The sequence below is a fragment of the Mastacembelus armatus genome, chromosome 13 (assembly GCF_900324485.2).
Source record: "Mastacembelus armatus chromosome 13, fMasArm1.2, whole genome shotgun sequence".
Classification (NCBI taxonomy): Eukaryota; Metazoa; Chordata; class Actinopteri; order Synbranchiformes; family Mastacembelidae; genus Mastacembelus; species Mastacembelus armatus.
Window position 1 is genome coordinate 21,551,630 of NC_046645.1, and position 23,814 is coordinate 21,575,443.

At 38.4% G+C, this 23,814-nt stretch overlaps 1 protein-coding gene across 1 annotated transcript in view; it reads left to right on the forward strand.

Moving 5' to 3' along the window:
• The first annotated feature begins 9,849 nt into the window (after positions 1-9,849).
• Positions 9,850-23,814, forward strand: part of tenm4 (teneurin transmembrane protein 4) — a 138,611-nt gene continuing 124,646 nt past the window's right edge. Inside the window, exon 1 of the mRNA XM_026293025.1 lies at positions 9,850-9,975. The gene's annotated coding sequence lies outside the window, so the exon portion shown is untranslated. The remainder of the gene's footprint in view (positions 9,976-23,814) is intronic.

Sequence of the window (23,814 nt, forward strand, 5' to 3'; positions counted from 1 at the left end):
ATCTTCAGGTGTGAGGGTGAGAGCATTCAGGTCAATTGTCCCCTGTGTCCATATGTGCTGCAAGGTGTATGCACTACCACACAAATTGCACATTGCACTCTTCCCCTCCTTGTCATTCCATCACGTCCTGTATCTCTTTCTGTTTCTCTCTGATGTATGCACAAGCTCACAATGTATACAGAAAGCAAGGATGATGTTGGCACAATGTGCAGGCATTAAAGCATAAAAGGTGTAAAGTTGCATGATGTAACCTAATTTTGGCAGATACACAGTTCACTAAATTACATGCTTTGCTTTGCTTTTTTTTAAATGGTGCTTCAATCAACAAGTTACAAGTTATTTTTGAACTCTGGCTAATCGAAAAGGTAGAGTCTGAAGTAGGTGATAGATTTTGGTTCCACCAGGCTGACCTTTTGACAAGGTTAGGAAGCACTTGCAAACGGTGGTGTTGGTCCAAATTAAAATGAGAGACCAGAATGGAGCTTTCTCAAGCATCATGACCTTTGCTAACTACTCCATCAGCTGTTTGTCACTGCAGACTCATTTATCAGGCTCGGCGCTCTCTAAGGAAACTCACAGGTGCTGCCCTAGATGGGGGTCACATGACATGTCGGGTCATCTCACACAATCATTGCTGGAGGCAGTAAGCGAGCGGGTTGGAAACACAGTCTCCACTGGTCGATAGGCTCTTCTGCATCAGTACTAATTTGGTACAAAAGTGATATAGTGGGAAATGCTGCTTTGTGGAGGAAAGTAAATGAAGTCTCTTTCTGACAATCTCACTTTTTTTGGGCAGAACATATTCAGACTGCAGCACACCTTGCTTTGAAAGTCAAATTTAAAAGATAAAACAAAACCACAGGAAAACATACTTATAAATTCAGTGAACTGCATGCAAAGAATCCGTTTGTTACAGAAAGGATTTTGTTTCAATTTGCATGTAATTGTTTATAAAATGAATGAAAATACTCTGCATATATCAGTTAATAACATACAACCTGTCTGCTGACTTAGCATTTTATTTTATTCTACTGAACTGTGTTACAGAATGTGTATTATGCAAGGTTGTAGTAGAAAGAATGACTGTGCATTGGATATTTGTAAATACTATAAGTAATATTGATCACATGTCTGCCCAGTGTAAGCTGGAATAAGCTTCAACCTTCAAGGTCAACATTGAACAACAGTATTTATGGGGATTTCTGTCAATGACATATTGACTGACTGGACCTGTCCAGGGTGTATTCCTGTCTCCAGCAGATCCCTTTGACTCTAAATAGGAATAAGCAGGTATAGATAATAGATGAATGGATGGATAGTTTGATATTAATACTTGAGGAAGGCTAAAAAAAACATGTTCAATCAATCAATTTTTTACTTTCAACAGTATTTTTTAAAAAAAAGGTACCATCAACATATAAGTAATTTTACTGAATACCACTAAATAATCTATTCTTCAAAATAGTCTCAACCTCTGGAAATTGGTTTAAGTATTATCCTGCCAACATGTGATTGTAAGACATCAATAGCAAATTTGCATCATCTTCTAATGTCAAATATCTTATTGGACAACTTGGACAATGAGCCACTCAGAAATCACAAAGGACGGAGCTCTTTTAGGTATTTTAGGTTGATTTAAAAAATATAAAGTTGTAAATAATCCCAGAAAAATTATTTGGAAGACGATTTACAGTATATGTGCTCACATATATACAGATGTTGTCATGGTGACACATTATATGAATTAATGCACACCTAGGGAAGAAGCACTTTGTAACACACTTTGTCTAGAATGCAGCAGAGGGTCTCTTAGCCACACCATTTGTAACACAGTCTAATTATTCTAACAGCGAACATAATGACGAAAAATAAACATTTGGTAAAAGGTATTTCCTATGCTGTGTAATACTCAAAACTGTGATATCAATATTGATGTTAAAATCTGTGCAAGTTAATAATCACTAAAATGTGTAAAAGATAGCTCATTAAAGTATGGCAAGGAGCTTAGCTATAGTAATGCTATTAAAATCATTTTGCAGGTGACTGAATCAGTTCGACTACTAAAACTGCTCACCTCTGCTTAACATTAACAAATGCTCCCAGTGTCAGAATCGGCTTGACTGACTTTAGGCTGAAATTTAGGGTTTAAACACAAGTATAGATTGGATGGAAAACACAAAGTATAGCTTGGATGGAAAACACAAGTATAGATAGGTTTCTGAATTGTTAAAGATGAAAGCTGTTCATGGATATTTTGGATTCCCTCAGTGCCAACTCATATATTGTCATATTTGTTTTTGGGGGACTTAGCATTGTGAAGACTAGGTGTTTTCTTTTAATTCAAAATGCAGTTCTAGTAATTCTCATAATTAAACGAGTAAACTCAAAACTAGCAGTGTCACTTAACCACTTCACAACCAGCATCACTTCATTCTCAGATGATGTCTTCTAGGCCAATAAATACTGAGAATAAATGTGCCTGTAATATTTAGGTTGGCTCTACTAGGCTATGTTCACGCTGCTTTAGACAACAATTAAATATAAATGTGTCCTTGTCTTGCCAGCCGAAGTTACCAAGCAGGATTGCTTTAAACATCCCATCCCCACTTACAGAGATAGAACTTGGCTTCTTTGCTCTCTTTGCCAGCAAGCACTGTATGGACACTTAGCCACCTACTAAGTGATGAAGTGAGTGTTGCATTCAGAGAAGTTGGAGCTCCAAATGTGAGATTTTGTGGCTTTCAGAAATTCTCTTTTTGTAGTGTGTTGCTTTTAGAGTTAACAAAAAAAAAATGTGACTGTTAACTTACAGTAGCACAATATTGTCTTTTCTGTCAATTAAGTGCCATGTGATGTGACACATGCTGTATGGCTTCAGAGAATGAACCATGCTTAGATTATAATTAAAGCCCTATGCCAAAAATTGCAGTACTTCAGCCTATGACAAAATGTGAATAATGGGATGTGTCACAACAAAATCAAAATAATACAGTTTCATTCTAGCTATTAGAAAAACAGGTTTTCATATTTAAGGAAATAAAACATTAAGAAAGCTTAAATCTGCTACTGTTCTAGCATAAACTGATCTAAAATGGTTTAAGTATTGCCTTTCCTGTGTATATCGTGAACACTTGCTTTACTATTATGTTTTTGTAATACATCTGTTATCTGTTTGCAATACACACCGTGGTCTAAGGCATCATAACCTTTATGTTAGGGTGTGACTTAAATCAACCCCTGTATAAGTAGGAATGGGCAGTTTGTGACATGCATGAAGACTTTTAAATGCAACACACATTTACAAGCAGGCAGCTCAGCTCTCATCTATGCTGGTCATCACTCCCTCTCAATTTGTGAGGGATGGTACAAAGGATGAGGTCAGACCACAGATGCTGCTCACTAGCTGATAATCACTGATGGCTTTGAGTGGCCTTCATAGTGGCATCCAAGCAAAAAATCCTGATCACATTCATATTCAGGACATACACCATGAGCTGATCAAGGGCTTTTTCTCTATCTCGGAATGAGGTGGCACTCTGCTTGGAGATTATCTCTTTCAGTTGTCTCAATCAATTGTAGATGACTCAACAAGGATGTAGTCTTTCTTCTACAACTGAAGTAGGAGGCTGAGGAAAAAAAAGAAATTGTGTTGGACTACTTGATGACATATGTGTCTACCCCCATATGTGTGTTTGTCAGTTCTGCAACCTAAACCTATTTTATAATTCATCTCATCTATACTGCATCCAACATATTTGCATGAATCAGTGCATGAACCCTCTGTCTCTGGTGACATGTTGAAGCTATTTTCTACTTATGGCCATATATTAATAAATGTCAGTCGTGGTGAGCTGGACTAAGCACTGACTTAATGCGCTGCTGAATCGGTGATTTGACCCTAGACCCTGACACCACGCTTCAGCTCATATTAAGACAACGCACTCAGAGCGCTGAGCTGCAACTTGATTCTGACAGACATGCAAGTCGCTATCTCTGTTTGTCGTCGCTAATCGTGTGCCTCCACAGAGTAATGACTCAGGTCAAAGGGATGACAGATTTTCAAGGGCAAGACTCACCCAGTGTTTCTGTTTCAGGCGAATAAGTCAGCTGGCATGTTAATCATCACACAAAGCACAGTGTGACCACAGTGGCATGAACTGCAATATACTGCTACTTTAGAAACTCAATAAAAGCATTAATAAACTGCCTCAATCAAATGAATCTGTCCAACTGTAATGAATGGATGACACTTAAAGGCCCTTAAGTTGTGTTACATCCCATATAATGGCATGACACAATTGAGAACATCCTAATTCATCAAAATAATAAGTTACCACCTAATTTCATCCAACTGCCAATTCTTTATTTAGCATTATGACCTGTAATTACAGGGCTCCTACACATTATGGGTACCTATGAGAGAACTGACAGTTGGTGATGGGGAATTCCTGCTAAGCTAAATTCTTTATCCTTTGTCTTTGGACAACAAATTTTAAATAATCATACTATTAAAAATTTGACTGAAATGCCAGTTGTTCTATATTATTAATCATATTGAAATGAAAGAAGAATTCATGAAATCCTTGTACAATGTATAACATAAATCAAACCTAAAAGTACTTATGCATGAAGGGTAAAGCTAAGTTAACAAAGTTGATAATTGAGTTTGTATGAGGCCATTTGTCTTCATACAAGAAACTGTCATGTTTCGAGAGGGGTTAAACAAGTACATTGCTAGTAGCAGAAATCAACACTATTATTACATAAATTTACTGCCATTTGAAGGAATGAGTTTGTTTTTTCTCAGACCTTTTCCTTTTAGTGTCTTGCATTTTTCGCTCACCCTCATGACCATTACACTGGCTCTCCTGAGGAAAGAGAATAGTCCGATTAAAAATGATTGCCAGCCTTGTCGTGGCTGCATGTCTCCAAGTCTTTCTCACAACCATTTCTTATTATCTGCATTCACTGCAGTGATCTTCTCATCTGCATGGTGGCAGCCCTGCTGCCAGCACAAGGACAAGAAATTGGACCTCAGCAGGGAGCTAAATGTGCCTTCAATCTCAACAATCCTTTTAATCTTTCATCAATCATGTGGAAGCAGCTCGGAGCCCTGATCCTATTACGGTTTGAGGGCAACAGCTTCGAACTGACAAGCATGAGAACCGCAATGAAAGTTTGCCATGCAAGAAACTTGGAATGGAAGCTGGATTTGGCTTGGCAACTTTATGAGAAAATCCTCAAACTAGTTTGCTAAAGTTGAATGCAAACACCCACCCAGTTGGAAATGGTATTTCACTACCTGTCAACACAAGGATCTTGAGAGAATATCAAAAAAATGAGAACTTTCTTAAAATTGTTTTCTTCAGAACCAATGAAAGTGGCATTTGCCACATGCAACAGGGACACAATTTACAAAGTCTCATGTCAAGTGGCTCTAAAGTGGGAAACCTAGAAAATAATGCCAAAGAATATGTGGTTCATCACAGTTTCTCTGGTGGGAGTTTTCCAAACATTTCAGGTCCAAATGTGCTCCTACATCATGAACAATGAGCTGAGGTGCATTAGAGTAAATAAAGGTGCTCCTATTACAGCACTGCATCACGTACCTGTTACCTTGCCGTAGCATGAAGAATTGAGATAGTAGTGGTTCTTTTATCTTTTCTTTTATGGGGCTCTGATATTGAACCAATAAATAATGTGAATTCTGAATGGAATCAGTTTCACATGGCAATTGTAAATGCAAAAACATTTCACAAGTTTAATTTCTCATTATTCATACATGCTAAATAGTCACACACTGCTAACTTTGTGCTTGTTTTTGTGAGTTACACCTTTGAAGCAACTACAGGTAGAATAAACATTGCTGGGACCAGGCTGCTTCTTTATTTATTTTTATGTAATACTTAATACTTGTTACCAGTAACTGCTTTAATATTGGATTCTGTGTACAGCTGAGAAACTATTATTTTTATTTGTGCCATCATAATGTTCTTTTAGATTGTTTTCTCACAATCATTAACCACTGTTCCAAATTGTTCTATTGTATCCAAATAGAACCATCTCCATATACATTAAGATGTAAACTATGATGAATGACACAATTTAGAAATGACATAAAATTTATTAAAAATGCAACTGCTGATCATTTTGCTATTGAGGAACCTGCCATATAGTTTTGACACTAGTTTTATTCATCAGTGTGAAAAAACATTAAGTTCTCTAGTGGTGCCATATCCATGTGTTCAACCTGTTAAAGCTTTTGAATGTTAAAACTGGAGCCAGTGTAAAGTGTACATCAAGCATCAACACGGTTCCTCATGGTAACAAGAGGTAAATATTAAAAAAATTAAGTTTGAATAGTCAGAAACAGGAAAGACGGTTTGATTTTAGGGACTTCTGTAAGTTCCTACAGTCTGACCTCAAGGGTCAAGAAAGCCAAGAGAGAAAAATCAACTTGGCACAGAGCTGATGTTTTTAGCACATAGTTTGCATTCATCCCCTGCTGTGGGAACATAAAACAATATAACAATAGATTTTTCTTAGGGGTGGAGCTATGGATGCTCTGCCACAGTTTGCATGTCCTCCCTGTGTGTGCATGGGCTTTCTCTGGGTGTTTTGGTTTCCCCACACAGTCCAGAGATCTGCAGGTTAGTTTGACTGGTGACTCTAAATTCCCCATAGTGTGACAGGTTGTGTGTCTCTGACCCCGTATGCAGAGTTCTTGCATTTTCTAATGATTTCCACTTTCTTTAAAAAAAAAAAAAAAAGATAGAAAGCCGAAATGAAAAAGAAGACAGGGAATGAGGGTACAGCATAGTCAAGCATCCCCTAATTAGGAGTTTTATGGGGCATATAATTTGAGTCCCAGCATTAAGCTTTGATTTCAGAAGCAAGCACATTTTGTTGTTTGGATACCACAAGAACACAGTGCTGTAGACTAAAATCTCCCAAAGCCATAGCAACTAAGTTATTCTCTTACGGACTGAACTCTACTATGCACACATCATATAACTCATCATACACTTTCAATGTCATTGATGTGATATTTGATAAGTCCACTGATAAAGTCGAGCTGGATCTGCAGTAACACAGTGAAAAGATTTTTTGTGCATGCTCTAATTTTAACAGTGATTATGAGAGTAGACAACCATGCACATTCATATTATTATAACTGTCACTTCTCTGAACAGGTATTGTCCTTCCATCTGGAGTTTTGATGAGAAAAACAGCTGTACAGCTTTGGAATGAATACATATGTTAATTTATGGCTCCTTGTTCTTTCTTTTATATATTGTTGAAGCTTAAGTCACAAAGCACTAATTTCAAATTGTTAGTAGTTTCTATTATATTTATTTCATCTTATTGTTAGGTTTCTGCTCCCTGTTGTGTTTTTACATATGTTGCCACTGTTCTGTTTGCTAGCTGCACAGATCACTGATGTTGCAGATAATATTACTTAAGCCTGATTAAATTGTTTTGTTCACTCACTTTTAGCTCTGTTTTTTGGTTTTAGGGAAATATTTGACTTTTTTGCTGCCAATTACCCTACTGTGGATTACCAGCTGACTGTCTTACCAGTTGATGCTGGGCAAGTGAATGGATTTTAAGAGCTTCTGTGAGGAAGATAGGTGACTGCTGCAGCAAAGAGTGAGTGAGAGTGAACCAAAACAGTTTTGGTACAGACAACTAAATGAGTTCAGTAGGTGCTGTTGATTCAGGTGATAGTTCTCTGTAAGTTATTCACTACTAGCAGTACTTTTTACATTGTCACATTTTTTCACTTTTGGTGAATACATGATACTAGAAAGTAGATAGTTATCTTTATAGTACAGTTCCATTAAATGTTTCGATCACACAGTGGTATGTAATTGAAGTAGGTTTTTGTCTGGATGGAAACAGCACAGTTGGTGTACTATGCAGGTAGCATTACATAGCATTACATAGCTCTGAGCTGCAAGAAGTACCGTGCATCAATTTATTGTTGGCACATGGGCCCACATGCAACCTGCAGGACATACACCATGAGCTGAAACCCACCTGCAAACATGAGCCTGAATGCAGCTTCTCAAACTGAAACTGGCCTCTTTTGCCCTGTTGCCTGGGTCAGGGGCAAATCCCTGTTCCCACAATGACATGACCATAATACCAGACGAGTCTTCAGTTTTACATTTGAAAGCATATTTAACTTTTCACTCATCCATTCACAGCCTGTGAGCAGTAAGACCCTGAGCCTGGCCAAGATTAGCTTTTGGCAGACAATGCAGTGAATTAAAGGCCACACATGGTCCCTCTCTTGTTCTCTGGGTGACCAAACACACTTCTAGGGCCAGGAACTCTTGACCATTCTTTTTAACCCACAAGGAGAAATTAGGAATTGGAGATAAGTATATGGCAATTGTTTTAGGATCAGAACCTGACCAGACAAAAGTGTTGTCAGATGGAACAAGACAGATGGTGTTTTTCCGCACTGACCTACGGTACCAAACTCTAGTGTCAGAGGTTTCAACAAGTAAAACACTCTGGCTTATGGTGAAATGCTGAAATATTTAGTTGTATACTGGTACATCTGAGTTATTTATTAAGGCATAAGGGAGCCTGTTAATGCCCGGATACCAAGCAATGTTCACTAGACTCTTTTACTAAAACAGAAAATAGTTTAAACATGGCAGTTAATACTAAGATACTGCTGCTCCCTCTTGAATATTTATCAAGAATTCCCAAATAAGTCAAACACAGCTGATTACACAGTTACTCCTAACATTTAATTACTGAAGACCGTAAAGCCCAATTTAAATTAAAATGAAATAAACACATCCCCACCAGGGAAATGAATGTAGAAATTCATGAAAATTTGGAAAAGCAAAAATGATTTGGTTGAGGACTTTATACAATTAACTTCATACACTGGGTCTTAAAATTTCAAGTGAAAGTCACTGTATAGTCATGATTGTATCATACTGCAGAATATGGGAAGGCTGGTATTAAAAATTGACACAGTACATGTGCACTTCCAGTAGCCTGGACACTTCATGGCTGCATGGTAGGACAGAATTACAGTAATTAAAGTATTGATCAATCATAACATAATAATTAGTAAGACTATGCAGTGCTAAGTAAAAAAGAATACTGTATCAAGACGTTTTGTGTCTTCACTAACACGTATTTAATATTTGAAGTCCTATACAAATGAATAATACAATACAGTGTAACACGAACAGTATGCTCGATTATTCTGCTTTGTCCCTCTAATTTGTTCATATATTTGTATACTTGGCTAAAAGGAAAGGTCTTCCATATACAGGGGAGGGAATTAAATACAAAATAATGCGCAGAAACTTAATAACGTCGAGGGAAAGTTTATCGCAGAATGTGATTCTCTGTATATTTGTTTATTTATTATTAAAGCCATTTTCGAGGAGAGGAAACGTGCAGAACCAGCTCGGTAGATATTTGGAAGGTCTATAGCGTAGGACCGAAGGGGGCGACCACGCACAGTCGCACTCTCATCCCTGCTCCAAACTCATATAATTGTAAATCGTGAGGGACCACGCAGCTTGTCATTCCCCAGCATATCAGGTGGCGTGTCACCTTATCTCCGGCCGTGTGTCCGTGGACTGTTTCGCATATTTCTCCCGAAGGGATGTTCACGGCGCGCAATTAGATCTGTGCGTGTTAATGGGCATCTTGGACGGCTGCCTCTCATCGATGCGCGCCTGTGGGAGAGCGCTGTAAGCAGCAGCACCTTGGAAGAGCAGCAGCAGCAGCAGCAGCAGCAGGAGGAGGAGGATTTTTTCCTGCCGTACCGTGTCGTGCACACTGGAGATACACTCGCCTGCTCTGGCTACTATCAAAACGAAAGGGAGGGAAGGAGACGAAGTACACAGAGGCATTCGGGCATTAAGGGGCATCTCAGACTACCTTGGTGAATTGTCAACGGGAGAGGCCTGCTACGTTGGATGTGTCTTCAGAATGGTAAGGTTAATTTTAGTGGGGTTTTTTGCCCGTGTTGCAAGAAAACAGGCAGCAGCACACACGCATCATGCAGTGGCGGAGCACATATGCAGAGCTAATGTAGAGATCCGCGATCAGTTTCGCTACAGACGGGTGTTTCTATTTGATTTGGTTGCATTTGCGTCGTTGTTTTGTGCCGTGCCGTCTCTTTCTAAACCTGCCCATTTGCGTGCACACCAGTCCTCGGACAGCGAGAGATTACCGGGGCTCGGTGAGCGGCGCAGCACGGGAGGCTATACCTGCACCTCGGTTTGTAGCTGCTTCAAGGCTTTGCGCCGTAACGTCGCACCGTGAGAAGGTGATAGCGACTGAAGCGTCAGAAAGTCCACGGTCGCCTTTCCCCAGAGCTGGCAAGAGAAGCAGGGATGGCTGCAGTGATGTGAGAGAGCTGCATAAATAACGGATGAAGACGGAGGACTTGTTTTCAGAAGGTGGAGGTGGGTTAGGGTGCCCTGCTCCATGCAGGCTGGGTATGTGCACAAGTTTGTTCTCTGTGCTTGTGTCTCTAATGTGCTGCGAGTTAGTGTAAACGCTGCTGTTTGAATTGAAAGGCGCAGAAACTGACCTGTAGATTTGTTGTGGTTGGGGTTTTTTTTTTTGTTGAGTCTTTATACAACTTTGTAGTAGCGTCTGTGCTGTAGTGTGGCAGCAGCACCAGAGCTGTGTCTGCTGCTCTTGTTTTAAATGGAGCAGGGCTGGGTAAGGCTCAGAGACAACTGCTAACCTTAGTCTCTCTACACTGTAATGATAATAGGAATGACATTCACAAAAGGATCTGCTCCCATGGAGTAGGCTACCACATTCAAATAAATAGCCTGATAAATCCTTAACTATGGTTTCAACACTAAGGTCAAATTAAAAAAAAAAAAAAAAGTTTACCAAACTTTGATTTGGTTTCTCTATGAGTTTGACCAGTTAAATAATTGAGGCCAGGCTTTTAAACGTGCATCTTCACATGGGGTCACGATGAAACCAGTTGATTCAGCTGGAATAAATTACGAATCATTCTGTTTGAATGTTCAGCAGTTCACAAACATTTTTTAGACTGGAGGAGTAAAAGCCTGAGCAGCACCCCTGGGAGTCATTGTTGGGGCCCAAGACACAGCTTAGACCAGCTCTGCACTCTGATTGGGCAAATTCTCAGACACACACACACACACACTTCTGAATGTAGTGATGTTGTAGTACTTATGCTGGCAATATATTTATAACTTAGAAAGCTACATGCACTGATTTTGGTTATCAGTAGAGAATATTTTCAGCAATAAACAGTACTGTATAGCAAACCTGTGAATCACGTGAAGTGAGTTAACGTCCTATATTATATTACAGCTTTCCACCAAAACAGAATTTCTTCAAATTCCAACAACTTAAAAAGCCCAATATTCTTGTCCTTAACTGTGATTTAGAAATCAGGGATCGTTCTGGTACTTTGACATTAAAAAGTTAGATCACCTGTTTGGTGTAAGCAACTATAAATACTTTGATTTTTTTTAATTCAGGTAATGTTTAGTTTTTATTTGTAGCTAAACTTTTCCCAAGATGTGCTGCTCCATTAACAAACTACTCTCTGTGCGTGTGGGGGGGATTTTTTTTTTTTTTTATTCATATAGCAGACCTGACAAGCACCACCACTGGCCAAAGCGGGAGTCATGACCTCAGATATTAGGGGTTAAATCCAGGGCCCTCCAGCCTTCATTGCAAGTGTTTGGTGTAGGCATCAAATGAGAAAGTCTGAAGTTGTTAGGTCCCGTCGAGGTTAACCTTTGTAGAACAAGGCTGCATTCTCCCACTTGTCTTTGTCGTGCTGATGAGCTCTGTGAAGCAGCCTCAGCACTAGTTTTCTGCATAATAAGAGGGGAAACAACCCTGCCTCTGTGGTCATAAATGAAAAATATGTTGCTTGTTTTTTCACCTTTGTTGTTATTTTATTGTGAAGTGAATACACAGCTATTCTCCAAAGGACAGATTGCTGAAAGAAAGATGACATGTAAGTTGCAGTTGGACCTTGTTATATTCCATAAACGATTGTTGTGTTTGAAGTACTGTTGGCAGTGTACAGGGGCAGAACGATGACAGAGGAAAGAATGAAATGCCTTTGTCCCTCTAGAGTTTTCCAGGGGGATATTGTGTATTTCAAGTAATAATTGTTGTGAGAGCGCTGCAGTCATCTAGGGAGTGAATGGCTACGTTTGATGGAAATGGTGGTAGATGGTCAAGTTTACGTTCTCCACAATTTTGTGTGGCTCAGTGGGAAGAGCATGGCAATATTAAAGAGGTCATGCTAAATGAAAAGAAGGTAAACGGCAAAACATCTTTTACCTGCTTTGTACAGCAGAAAACCCTAACATAAAATTGATCTCTGTGTCAGTAAAGACTCATCTAGACTAGTGCATTTAATAGTTAAATATAAGGCATAAATATGTTTTTCTCTGTTAATTTGTGAAGTCATTGATCCATGCATACTTGCCTTTTCAACTTAGAAGCATTGACTGTAACAAAAGAAGAGGTGCATTTTCTGGCCTGGAGCATTATGTTTAGTTGAAGCTGCAGTCTGTCATCTTGTGATTTATCACACATAGATCTAATGGCTAGCTGTCACAATTACACCACTTTATTGGACATGAAAGCTGTGCACTGCATCCCCTCTCCCTCTTTCTCCTTCCCTCTTTTACTCTGAGTGTCTCTCTCTCTCTCTCTCACACACACGCACACAATCCCTTCATCTTTTCAAATGTTGACACTGCAGCTCCAGACCTATGTGATAAGTTGAGGACACTGCAGAAAGCAAAAGCATGTGTTGTTACCAAGTGACCAGCTCACTGTTGCAAAGCAGATTTTCTTTATGGATAATCACCATCTTGTCCTTCTGATAACTTGAACATATAAATAAATGCAGAAACCTCAGATTAGTGTATACATCTGCAACATCATATAATTCTAATTGAGCAAGAAGAGACTTGAAGTAAAACTTTTGTGGTTATCGTCGACCTGACCTGAATTTAAAAATAGAATTCAGTTGTGTGCTTGTGGGAGCGTGTGTGGTTTGTGTGTTTTTAGTGCTTTTAAAATGCCTCATGGGTTTGTTGTGAGATTGTGAATCAAAAAATGTAAAGTGACATTCACCTATAAAAATTTAGAAGCTAAGGACTTTAACTAAAACGCCTGGAAATTGCAATGCAGCGCAGTCCCCAGTCAATTTCATCTTACTGTGTGCTCCAAAACATACATAAGGGAAGAGCTTAAATTTGCTGTATTAATGCTATAACACTGCTGTGCTGACTGTTACGCCTTAGGGCCATTATCAGAGTGAACAGAGATCTGAATTTCTTGATTAAAGAAAATGTTCAATATTCTTTCTTTCTTTCTTTCTTTCTTTCTTTCTTTCTTTCTTTCTTTCTTTCTTTCTTTCTTTCTTTCTTTCATTTCTGCATTTTATGAGGATGAAGCCACTTTAATAATAATCATAAAAATGATTTTGGTTGGAAATGTTAGATGTGTCTGCATGTTCTTTTACATTCTGGAGCGCTGCAGTTTTTACTGCTTTCTTTTAAAACTATCAGTTCCATTTTTCAAGGAGCTGCAATCTTACACCTGTTTGCTGCTCTGAAAGTCAGAATCACTCAAACAAAGTACTTGTGGAGTGAGGTTGGGGTTGAAATTATGCACTTGAGAACCCAGACACAGGGTAGTATTTCTCTTCCTGGGCACACGGCAACAGACTCGCCTTTGTGTCCGACATTTCGTGGTACACATGTAGCAGTTTTTTAGATGACTCTCTTTTCTGCAGAAGCTAATGACAATCTGCAGGTGTGGTGCTCATTATCCTAACATACTCCACTTTGATATATTCTTGTCTGCTCAGTATGACAGTAGAACATTATCCTTTTCATGCCTTGCTTAAAATTTATTCGTATCATTTCAGGTAGTTTTAGAATTCTTCACAAAGCAGAAACATCATTGTCAGGGCAGGCTGGGGAATAGTTGAATTGAGAGCAGATCAACAGTAGTAGACATTGTTGTAAGTCTCACTTCATGCATTAATTCTGTATCTCTTATATTAATAATGCAAGCAGTCCTGAGTGTACTGTGTATTACACAGAAGAGCCAGTTTTGTATACTTTTGGCACTAGTTGCCTTACGTATGTTTTATTTGGTCTGAGGGATGAAAGGATATTCGTCTCCAAATGTTTATTAAGGATCAAGAAAAAAACACACACACTTTCTTTCCTTCATAATTAATGACCATATTTACGACAACAGAGGGCGTGTAAAAAATAATGGCTATTTCTTTAGATGTTTCAGTATGAATACAAAGTCTGAGATGAGCCCAAACCGTCAGTGTGTTTTGCATTTTGAAGTTAAGAAAGCCATGTCTGTAATAGTATTTAGCTTTCATTACTTTTAGATGACTAGTTTCAAAGAAGACACATTAGCTGGGACACAGGCCAGAATGTGAGTGGCAGGAGGTGTAGTAGTTAAAATAAAAGCTGATCAGTGGATATAGATGTAGATTTTTGCTTGCAGCAACGATAGCCTGAAAGAAATGTCTGGTTTTCTCAAAGCTAATACTTCCAACAGGGTTGCAAAAAAACAAACAAACAAAAAATAACACATTGCTTTTCCTGGTGTGCAGCGCAAAGGACCTTCTACATTTGAGCAGCCTAAACAAGTCTGATTTGTTATATTTGATCCCTAGCTGTACATTAGGAAGCTGTTAGTGTGCACTAAACATGACAGAGTCTAATTCCCATTTTTAAACATGGTTCTGAACCAGTAATGGTATGGTCAGCAGTCTCGGGAGGGTCATTAGATCTGATGGTTGCATTCTATGGTTGTTAACAGCCAAATAATGTGAGGACATTTTGCAGGACCAGGTGCACTTAGTGCTGCAATCACTTTTCTCTTAGCATAGCCTCAAATTCTCACATGATAATTCTCCCAAGCAAGCTCATTCTAGTGGTTTTTGAACACTAGGATCTAATCATGAAGTTCTGCTTTGTTCATAGTAAAGAATTAAATGGTCACAGTGTTGTCAGTATCTTTGCCAGTTACTGACTGTAGCACAACACACAACGTTGCTGCAAAAATTATACACCATAGTGCACAAATTCACAGCTATTCTGTTCTTTCTTTCTAAACGTCAGTGTTGCTATTTGCAGATTTACAGGAATATACAGTCTGCTGTGCCACCACCTTGCACACACTACACACTGTGATTGGTTAATCTGTAGCCTGTGCTTGTTTCTGTGCATCAATGCAAAGATATCAAAGCGCAGATTCACTCGTAGTCTACTTCAAAATATAAATATAAATATAAATATATATTATATATATAAATATATACATATTTTTTGTTGTTTGGACAAAATACTGATAGACTTGTGGCAGCATATTTAGTTAAAAGTGACTGTTTCACCCAAAAAATTGCTTCAAAAATAAAATGTCAAAGTGTTATCAAACAATTTTTTCTAATAGAGCATATTTGGCTTTTCTGGCCTTATAAACTTTTATGTTTGATTTCCCATCACTCACTAAAAAACTCTCCACTGATGGCGAGAAATTGAGGCTGACCATTTCAAAGTGCTCCCAACTACTGCTCACGGACTGACTCTGCCCAGCTGTCGGGTCAATGTGTTTTACACCACTAGAGTTAAATGCACTGCAGCAAATTGCCCTTCTCATGTTGTTGTGTGTATACTGCAGCCTGCTGCAGCTATGGATGGCTGATAAAAAAAAAAAAAAAAAAGCCAATGAAATGATGACTGAATTCCAACTCATGCTGAACCTGAAAAAAAATCATAGAAACAATAATAAGATGTCCTCACAGTGTTTAAGGTCACGTTATGAGGGTGATGTAGCTGGCAGGCATCACATTTCTTGCAACTATCAGACTAACAAAGTGGCATCTTATATTTTCTGCATCTTCGAATTCTCCCATCAGAACAGCCTCCCTAGTGGCATTTCATCATGACCAGGATAATCTTATGCAAGATAGTGAAACGGCAGTTAATTTGCAGGTAATTAAACCCTAGTGATTTACAGTTGGAAAAGCAACATATTCTGTAAGGCTGAAGTCAGTTTGGCTCTGTTGTGTTTTGAATGGCAATATAGCTACACAAACAGGATCTTATATTTTAAGCATTGTAAGAACCTTTGAGGAAAGTGGATGGCAGCTGCGGAAAAACTATATCTACCGACACTGTGTTGTGCATGTGGCATTTTTTTTTCTTTCACAGCAGTGACTGGTGTGTTTAACATGGGATTTTAGCCGCTATTCTTTTTCCTTTTTTGACATCTTTGAGGTAGTAGTTGCAGTTGATAAAAACAAATAGTGTTTGGTGTTGGCACAAATTCTACTGTGGCATGTTGCAGCCATGTTTTATATTCTAAATATTGGCAGGTCTTATTACTCTAATGCGAAAAGCCCATGTGCATAACTGTGTTGTGAATGAATATTTCCTGGATAAGACAAGGCTAATATGTGGACAGTCAAGTTTCTGCACCTAATAAAATAATTTTTCTATTTTAGCAAGTAACCCCAATAAAACCCCAGTTGTTTGACTGATTATTTGAACTTTTTAGCTTTAGTCATAGACTTAGCTTAATTAACAAAAGAACCACCTGAATGTTTGGATAATCATGTTATATATCCTGGTTGTTTAGATCTTTGCAATATGCTGTAATTTAATTGTCCTCAATTAATCTGGAAGTCATTTGATTGTGACTATTACAATAGGTTTGATAAATAACATGCGATTGTATACAATCATAATATATTTATTACCATGGATATATTTGGTTAGTAGCAGTACATATGAGGTTGTAGAATATTAGATCGTTCTAAAGAATGAGGCTTTCACCTGGTTAAAATAGGGAACATGAAAACATCCCTGTGCTGTGTATTTCAGGCGTGACTGGGGGAACCTACTCAAATTTATTCTGCAGAATTACAGACCATTTGTAAGGTTTAAATTCACAGTGCTTGACTTCAGAGCTGAATTCCTGTCAGATTAAGTTGTGATCGTTATAACGGAGTCATTTTTTTCATATACAAATTAGGGATTTGTTAAAGGGAAGGTACAGGACATTTAGAAGCTCATCATACCCCACACTGATTAGGTCCCCTCTTAAGACATTAAAACATTTTCAAAACAGAGTCGTTTATTATAAGGTTGGCACCCGCCTCCTGTCAGCATCTGTCAGTACCTTGTCATGCAAATTGAACAGAAGTATTTGTATGTACTTTTAAAACTCCAGAAAAATTTAATCGGCAGTAGAACCATGTCAAGAAATATAGTGTATGTATTTAGGGGTGATTGAAGTAATTTTGGAGTGTGCATTTTTCTTTTTTCCCTCTTACACAGTAGATGATCACACAGATGTTTTTCCTTACGTGTCACCTGAATATGCAGTTTTTAGGTATGTTAATTCAGGTCATGGATGTCTCAAAGATAAAGCAGGAGGTACTCTCAAAAGGGCCCTGTGATGGACTGGTGACCTGTCCAGGGTGTAACCCTGCCTCTCCCCCTAAGAGAGCTGGGATAGGCTCCAGCAGATCCATGTGATCCTAAATAGGAATAAGCGGGTATAGATAATGGATGGATACTCTTACAAGGAAATACACCTTCTGCAAACCTGGGGGGTTTAGTGCCTGCCTATACCTGAATCCTAGAAAAAACATCTCTAATGGCATTATGCATTTAGAGCTAGCAAGTCTAAGACGTTAACTTGATCACCAAAGTAAACTTGGTTTACATGCTATGGTAAACAGAAGGTCATGGGAAAGTATAGTCTTCCCATAACCAAGAGGATGGATCTGGAAGCATTTATTTCAACAAAAGCGTGATGAAATAATTTTGTGGTCTGTACTCTGTGTGTCTCACTAATCCAAGCAATCAGATAGCATCTCAGGAAGGAAACTATTCCCCTTTGATTATGTCCATGTGCATGTCACTTCATGTTAAGGGGCCAGCTTCATAAGTGTTTATGTTTGACAATAGATGAGTGACATTAGGAGGTTCCGCCTGCTTTACCTTATTTTAGCTCCTGAGCCAAACTTTTGACTGAAAACTGCCTTGCACTGGCTGGTGGAGCAAAACATCACAATGTTGCCAATATGGCCTGTTTTGTTTGTTTTGTCCTCTGACCAGACACCAGGGTGACATCCTAGATATGGCATTATGATAGTGTGTTGTTTTTTGTCAGTAACAAGAAAGCTCAAACCAATTTGTTTTTAATTTTATTTTCAAGCCTGTGACTTTAGCTTCAGCAGGTCTGCAGGTTCCTAAATCAGATGGGAGTAAAAGACTTTTCTTTGCTGCTGCAAAAAGCTGGCATATTTTTGAAGCCTGCTGCACACCTGCATAGAGGGGTATTCAAGACCCGCAGAATGCTGAATAGGAGTTGTCAATATATTTTGCAAGTGTTAGGCAGCAAAGTGGAGTGATAGCTCTCAAGGGGGCTGGCCTTAAGCTGTTATTCTATAAATATTAATAAAGCCCACTAGCCTGCCTGGAAGGAAGCTAACAGTTTGCTCATGTCACAGACTGGGCTCCAATGTGACAAGTTGTGAAAAAAGTGATGGGATGACAAAGAGGCAGTAAGATGACATTTAGTGACAGGTCTCACTTAAAATATGAAATGCCATCACTGAAAATGGAAGTGAGTCTGCTGACCTCTCCCTTACAATTGTGACACAGGAAAAACTTAAATTTCATATTTGATATATCTGTTTGTTTATTTATGTTTTTATTTACATAAATGCATTTACATAACAAAATCCCCATTGGAAGAAATTGCTAAAACAATGTTAACTGGTCAGTTCTGGATGGATTTGGAGTAACATGCAGTTAACGGTTACACTGGTTCATTTAGGATAATTTAAGCTTTCTCCCAGTTTAAAAACATACTAAATAATCTGATTACACCCAGATTGGTCCTCTGAAGTCCTTTAGGCATTAATATACATTTACAGAACAATCTGATGGCTGTGTGTTTACATTGTCACCTACAACCACATATTAATAGTGCTTAAAATTGTGATGATGAATATAATTTCACAGTATAATTGCTGTATTCATTTCAGACAATTTGGCAATCTGACAAATAACCGTATGTCTGACCTATATTTGCAAAAGTGTCTATATTTTGTTTATTGGGGTTTTTACTTTTCTCACAATCAGATTATTTGAATCTCACAGTGGCCTATTTATCCACAGGCCTGCTTAGAAGAAAGACTTATAGCCCTTTTCCATTATAAAGTTTTAGCACAACTCGGCACTACTAGACTTTCTGTTTTAGTCATTTTCCATTGTGGCTGGTTTTTAAAAATGGCAGGTTTGATTCTTGCGTCAGACAGGATCTGACTCCTCTAGTGATGTCACTCCCTGGCCAATCAGTGGCCCGCTGTCTATTGACACATTTTAGTACCGGCTCGTCTTAGAATCTCGACTGAGGAAATACTAAAAAGGTATCTGCTATCAGGTAATTATCTTCTAATTGAAAACCCAAAAAACGGAGTTGAGTTGAGTCAAGCAGTGCTGGCATTGTTCTGCCAAGATGAACTTATTGCATGCAGGAAAGACTAATCAGCAACACAGACCTTTGGCGTGCTAAAGGATAAAAAGCATTTTCTGTTTGTATTTCTTTGATCTACAGTACAGGTGGATGAAAACTATATTGATACTAATAAAAACAAATTAATGAATATTCACTGAAGCGTATAAACTGCAGCAAGTCGGAGGAAACTTATGTTTATCTGAACACTAGTTTGACCTCAACACTGGCATGAATCCATCCTGTCAAAGTGCCAGTAAGCATTGCATGCTGGTGCCAGATTCAGAGGCACAGTTCTGCAGGCATGAATAGGAAAAAGATTCCAGAAAGTAGGATACTGTTACACAGTGCCTTGAAGGCAATGAATGCAACTCATGAGGATTGAAGTGTAATATAGAGTATTGGTTCTTCTATATTTGTCATCTTTGTTTGGTCTGGTTTTCAGTCACTCATTTCATGTCATTCATCTCAATGAGCCGTCCATTTTGATTGTTCTGACTGATTTTGAATGTTGAGCTCACATGTAGGTGCCCCAAGGTTGATGAACACTCCAGATTCCTCCCACAGTCCAAAAACATGTGTGCTAGTGTGACTTTAACTTGCCCATAGGAGTGAGTGTGAGTGTGTGAGGTTGTTTGTCTCTATGTGGCCCTGTGATGGACTGGTGACCTGTCCAGGGTGGACCCCTGCCTTTCCCCCAAAGAGAGCTGGGATAGGCTCCAGCAGATCCCTGTGATTCTGGTTAAGGAATAAGCAGGTATAAATAGTGAATGGATGGATTGTAGCATATTGATATGTATTTAATTATATGTATTTAAATGGTGGTATTTAATTGGTGATATCATTAACTAAGCCCATTCACTTCTATTTGTTCTATTTGTTTAATGTAAACTGTCTCATTAAATGTGACACTTTTCTGTAGCCTCTGCCGGAAACTGCAGGGAAACTGCAGGAAACTGTTATAAAGGTCTAAATACTCCCGAAAATCTACATTGTTTGTAAATTTATTTTCAATTTACCATTTTACATTAATATATCAAATGTACCCAAAATATCTTTAATGGTGACAACCTCGTTTGTTTTTCCGCCATCGTTCCCATTAAAATTTTAGACATCAGACATGATTTTCAAAGATTAAACAGTTGCATTCACAGACATGACTTCAGTTTGGCAACTATTATGCAAAAGTCTTGTTCTCTCTGCTTACATTATCCAAACCATTTGAATTAATGGAATTTCACACCTGTGAGGAGATAATTCCTGTGTGGCAAGGTGTAAAATTGAGCAGCTTTGATGTTAAGTGATTTCTTTAAGATTAAAGATGAGGGTGTTAATTAGTTGACAATGATCTTGTTGGTTCTAGGAGTTTTTTAATCCCTCTGGCCTGAGATCAGGTTGCTACATTTCAGTTCAAAGAAACAGATAAGAACAGATAAGAACAACAATATAGGTAAATGTAAGGACATGTACCTTTATACATTTTATTAATTTTAAATTCATAAAAAGCACGTAATAAAAAACAGGCTCCCTTATTTTATTCCATTAATGTTCAGATATTCATTTGCCACTCTGGATACAATAGGCTTGGATACAATAGAAAATTGCTTGTATGACTGCCTCTAAGTAGGTTGTTGTGTATGAGTCATTTGTGGAATAAGCCATTTTTATCAAGGCAAATATAGCTAAACTACTGTAGTGCAGTTTATATAAGCAATCACCAAGGTAGCCTGGTGAGTGATTAAAATTTGACCTGAACACCTTTTAGCAGTCCTTTTGTGGATGGTGAAAAACCTCAGTGAATCATGACAGCTAAATACACAGCAGGGTGAGCTGTGATATTTAAGAGCTTTGAGAATATTTACCTTGAACAGTTGTCAAGGCAGACAAATCCATATATGCTGTACATGTGTCCATGCACATCATACATGAATAGACCAGGATTTTCATTTCTGTTTTTACACAAAACTCTGCTAGCCTGGGCTTGCATGTCACATACAACAACATGTACCATGTAAGTCAATATGGAGGTGTTTGTTTTTATCTTAGTATGAATGCCTGACAAAATAAGGGAACTGTTTACATTCATTGTGGTGCCTTAGTGTAACCACTCTCTGTTTGAAAAGTTGCTGTGGATCCTCTAATAACAGATATTCATCAGGCTGGACTCGTGTACTGTGTCAGTCAATGAGCAACTGGGATCACAATGCGGACACAGCACTGCCATTGTTTCCACAAAAAAGGGAGCAGACTGCTTACTTTAGTGATGTGATGGAGATTAGGTCTGGCCAAACAACCATGGGTCCTTGTAAATCTTCCTGTAACTGTTGCAGTTGTAGCTGCAGTTTCTTTTTTTAAATTAACTTCTTGCAGTGTTGCGATTTATCTGCCAAAAAGCTGCAGTTACAGGTGTTTTGAACGAAGAAAGCATCAGTAGTCAAGTTTTAACTCCAGAAGTGAACATTTCCTGCAAGGCCTCCACAATAAAAGTTTTGTAGTTGTTCTTTAGGGGGAGGCATTTATTTGGTATTTGTGCTTAAAGACCATTCAGTGACAGCTCAAAGAGCAGGTTAAAGTGAGGCAAAACAGAAAATACTGATGCTGCTATCTGTTAGACGACAGCAAGAAGTGCAAACAAAACACCAGAGAACCACCTCATTCTACAGACAGAACAAACAAACAAACCAACAAATACAGTGCAGTATAATATGATCTCATCTTGTAGATAAATAAGGGGCAATCAGTTCCCTGTGACATCCACAGAGTTAAGTTGATGGCAGGAAATGTCATGGCTTTGCCTTCTTACAGACATGACTGCCCCCCTGCTGTGAGGATGCAGTGTCAATATAGTTAGTGCAATATTGTGCTAATGGGAAAACGATGTTACAGTTATATCTTATCAGCTATTTTTTCAAACTTCAGCCTCGAAGTTCTGATGTGAAATGTGTTGTATGGAGTGAACAACGGGGGAGAAGTGAGTGACTGTACTGCATTCAGTTCTGTTGAAAACCTAAAACATGCGGTTGCTAATGAGGCAACTGAAATACTTTATGCTATCATATATATTGTAACTACCATAGGAAAGAATTTCATGCAGTGTCACATCTTTTAGCTGTGGGAATAAGAACAAGCACATGAAACACAAAACTGAATCCAGAGCAGCTGTTTTCTTGTGGTAAACAAAGTTATTGGGTAGTTTTCTTGTCAAATACTAACAAACTGCGATTAGCAACTCACACCGTTGCTGCCACTGCATTAAGTTGTCCACATACAGTTATTTGTTAATTATCCAAGAACACAGTCAGTCCCATGTACCGTCTAACTGAGAATCACCACTTGAAAATACACGTCTCTTCACTTCGGTTCAGAGAGGACAGTTGCATATTTTGAATTACAACCAGCTGTTCAGAACAGTCTTACACAGTTTGTACATCACAGTGCTTTTGTGTTTTGGTCTGGATGTGTGTTTGTGTAACTGAGTAAAAATGAGAGAAACAGAGAAAGGGCAGCTTATAAGCTGTTCATGTCTAATTTGTACCTCAGCGTCTTGACTAAGACATAACAGAGCTGGAACAGGAGGCAGTTGAAACAGGCCTCAGGGTCTTAACCAGCATTTTTATTTTGTGAAACTGAATAAAAACACTGGTACTGATAATCTGTGTTTTTTTTCCCCTCACATTTTTCAATAGATACCCAGTTTGGTAATGCTCTGAGGTCTGGCATATGATGTATTTAAATTTGAGCTGTTTTATAGAGGCCATACAATTATTTTCATACTGTAACATTTTAAACAGCCTGAATTTATGTCTTCATAAATGGAAAAAGATTGTACGCAGTAGCACTTAGTGACAATTTAGTTGGAGGTGTAAATATATTTTTAAAAAATAAATGTGATGTCATTTTGAGGGGTGTGCAAACATTTCCTTCTGTTGCCAGTGCTAAAATTGTATTGCAATGTTGTATCACACTGAGCACCCAACTGCTTCCTTGCTCTTTTGATTTCTGTGACATTCAGGTACATTCTGAGAAACAACCAATGCATTGACTGCATGGAGTGTGCCGTCACCACTTCACAGTATATTATAGGGCAGACCTATATTATATCTGGGTATGGTCATAAAAAGAACGTTACACCATAATCGAGAAACTGCCCAAATGATTTAACCAGCAGTGGTGTGTTAAATATCAGTCTAAGATTGTTTTCTAAAAATGTTATTGAGCCCTGTAGCATTTCTTCATCAATGA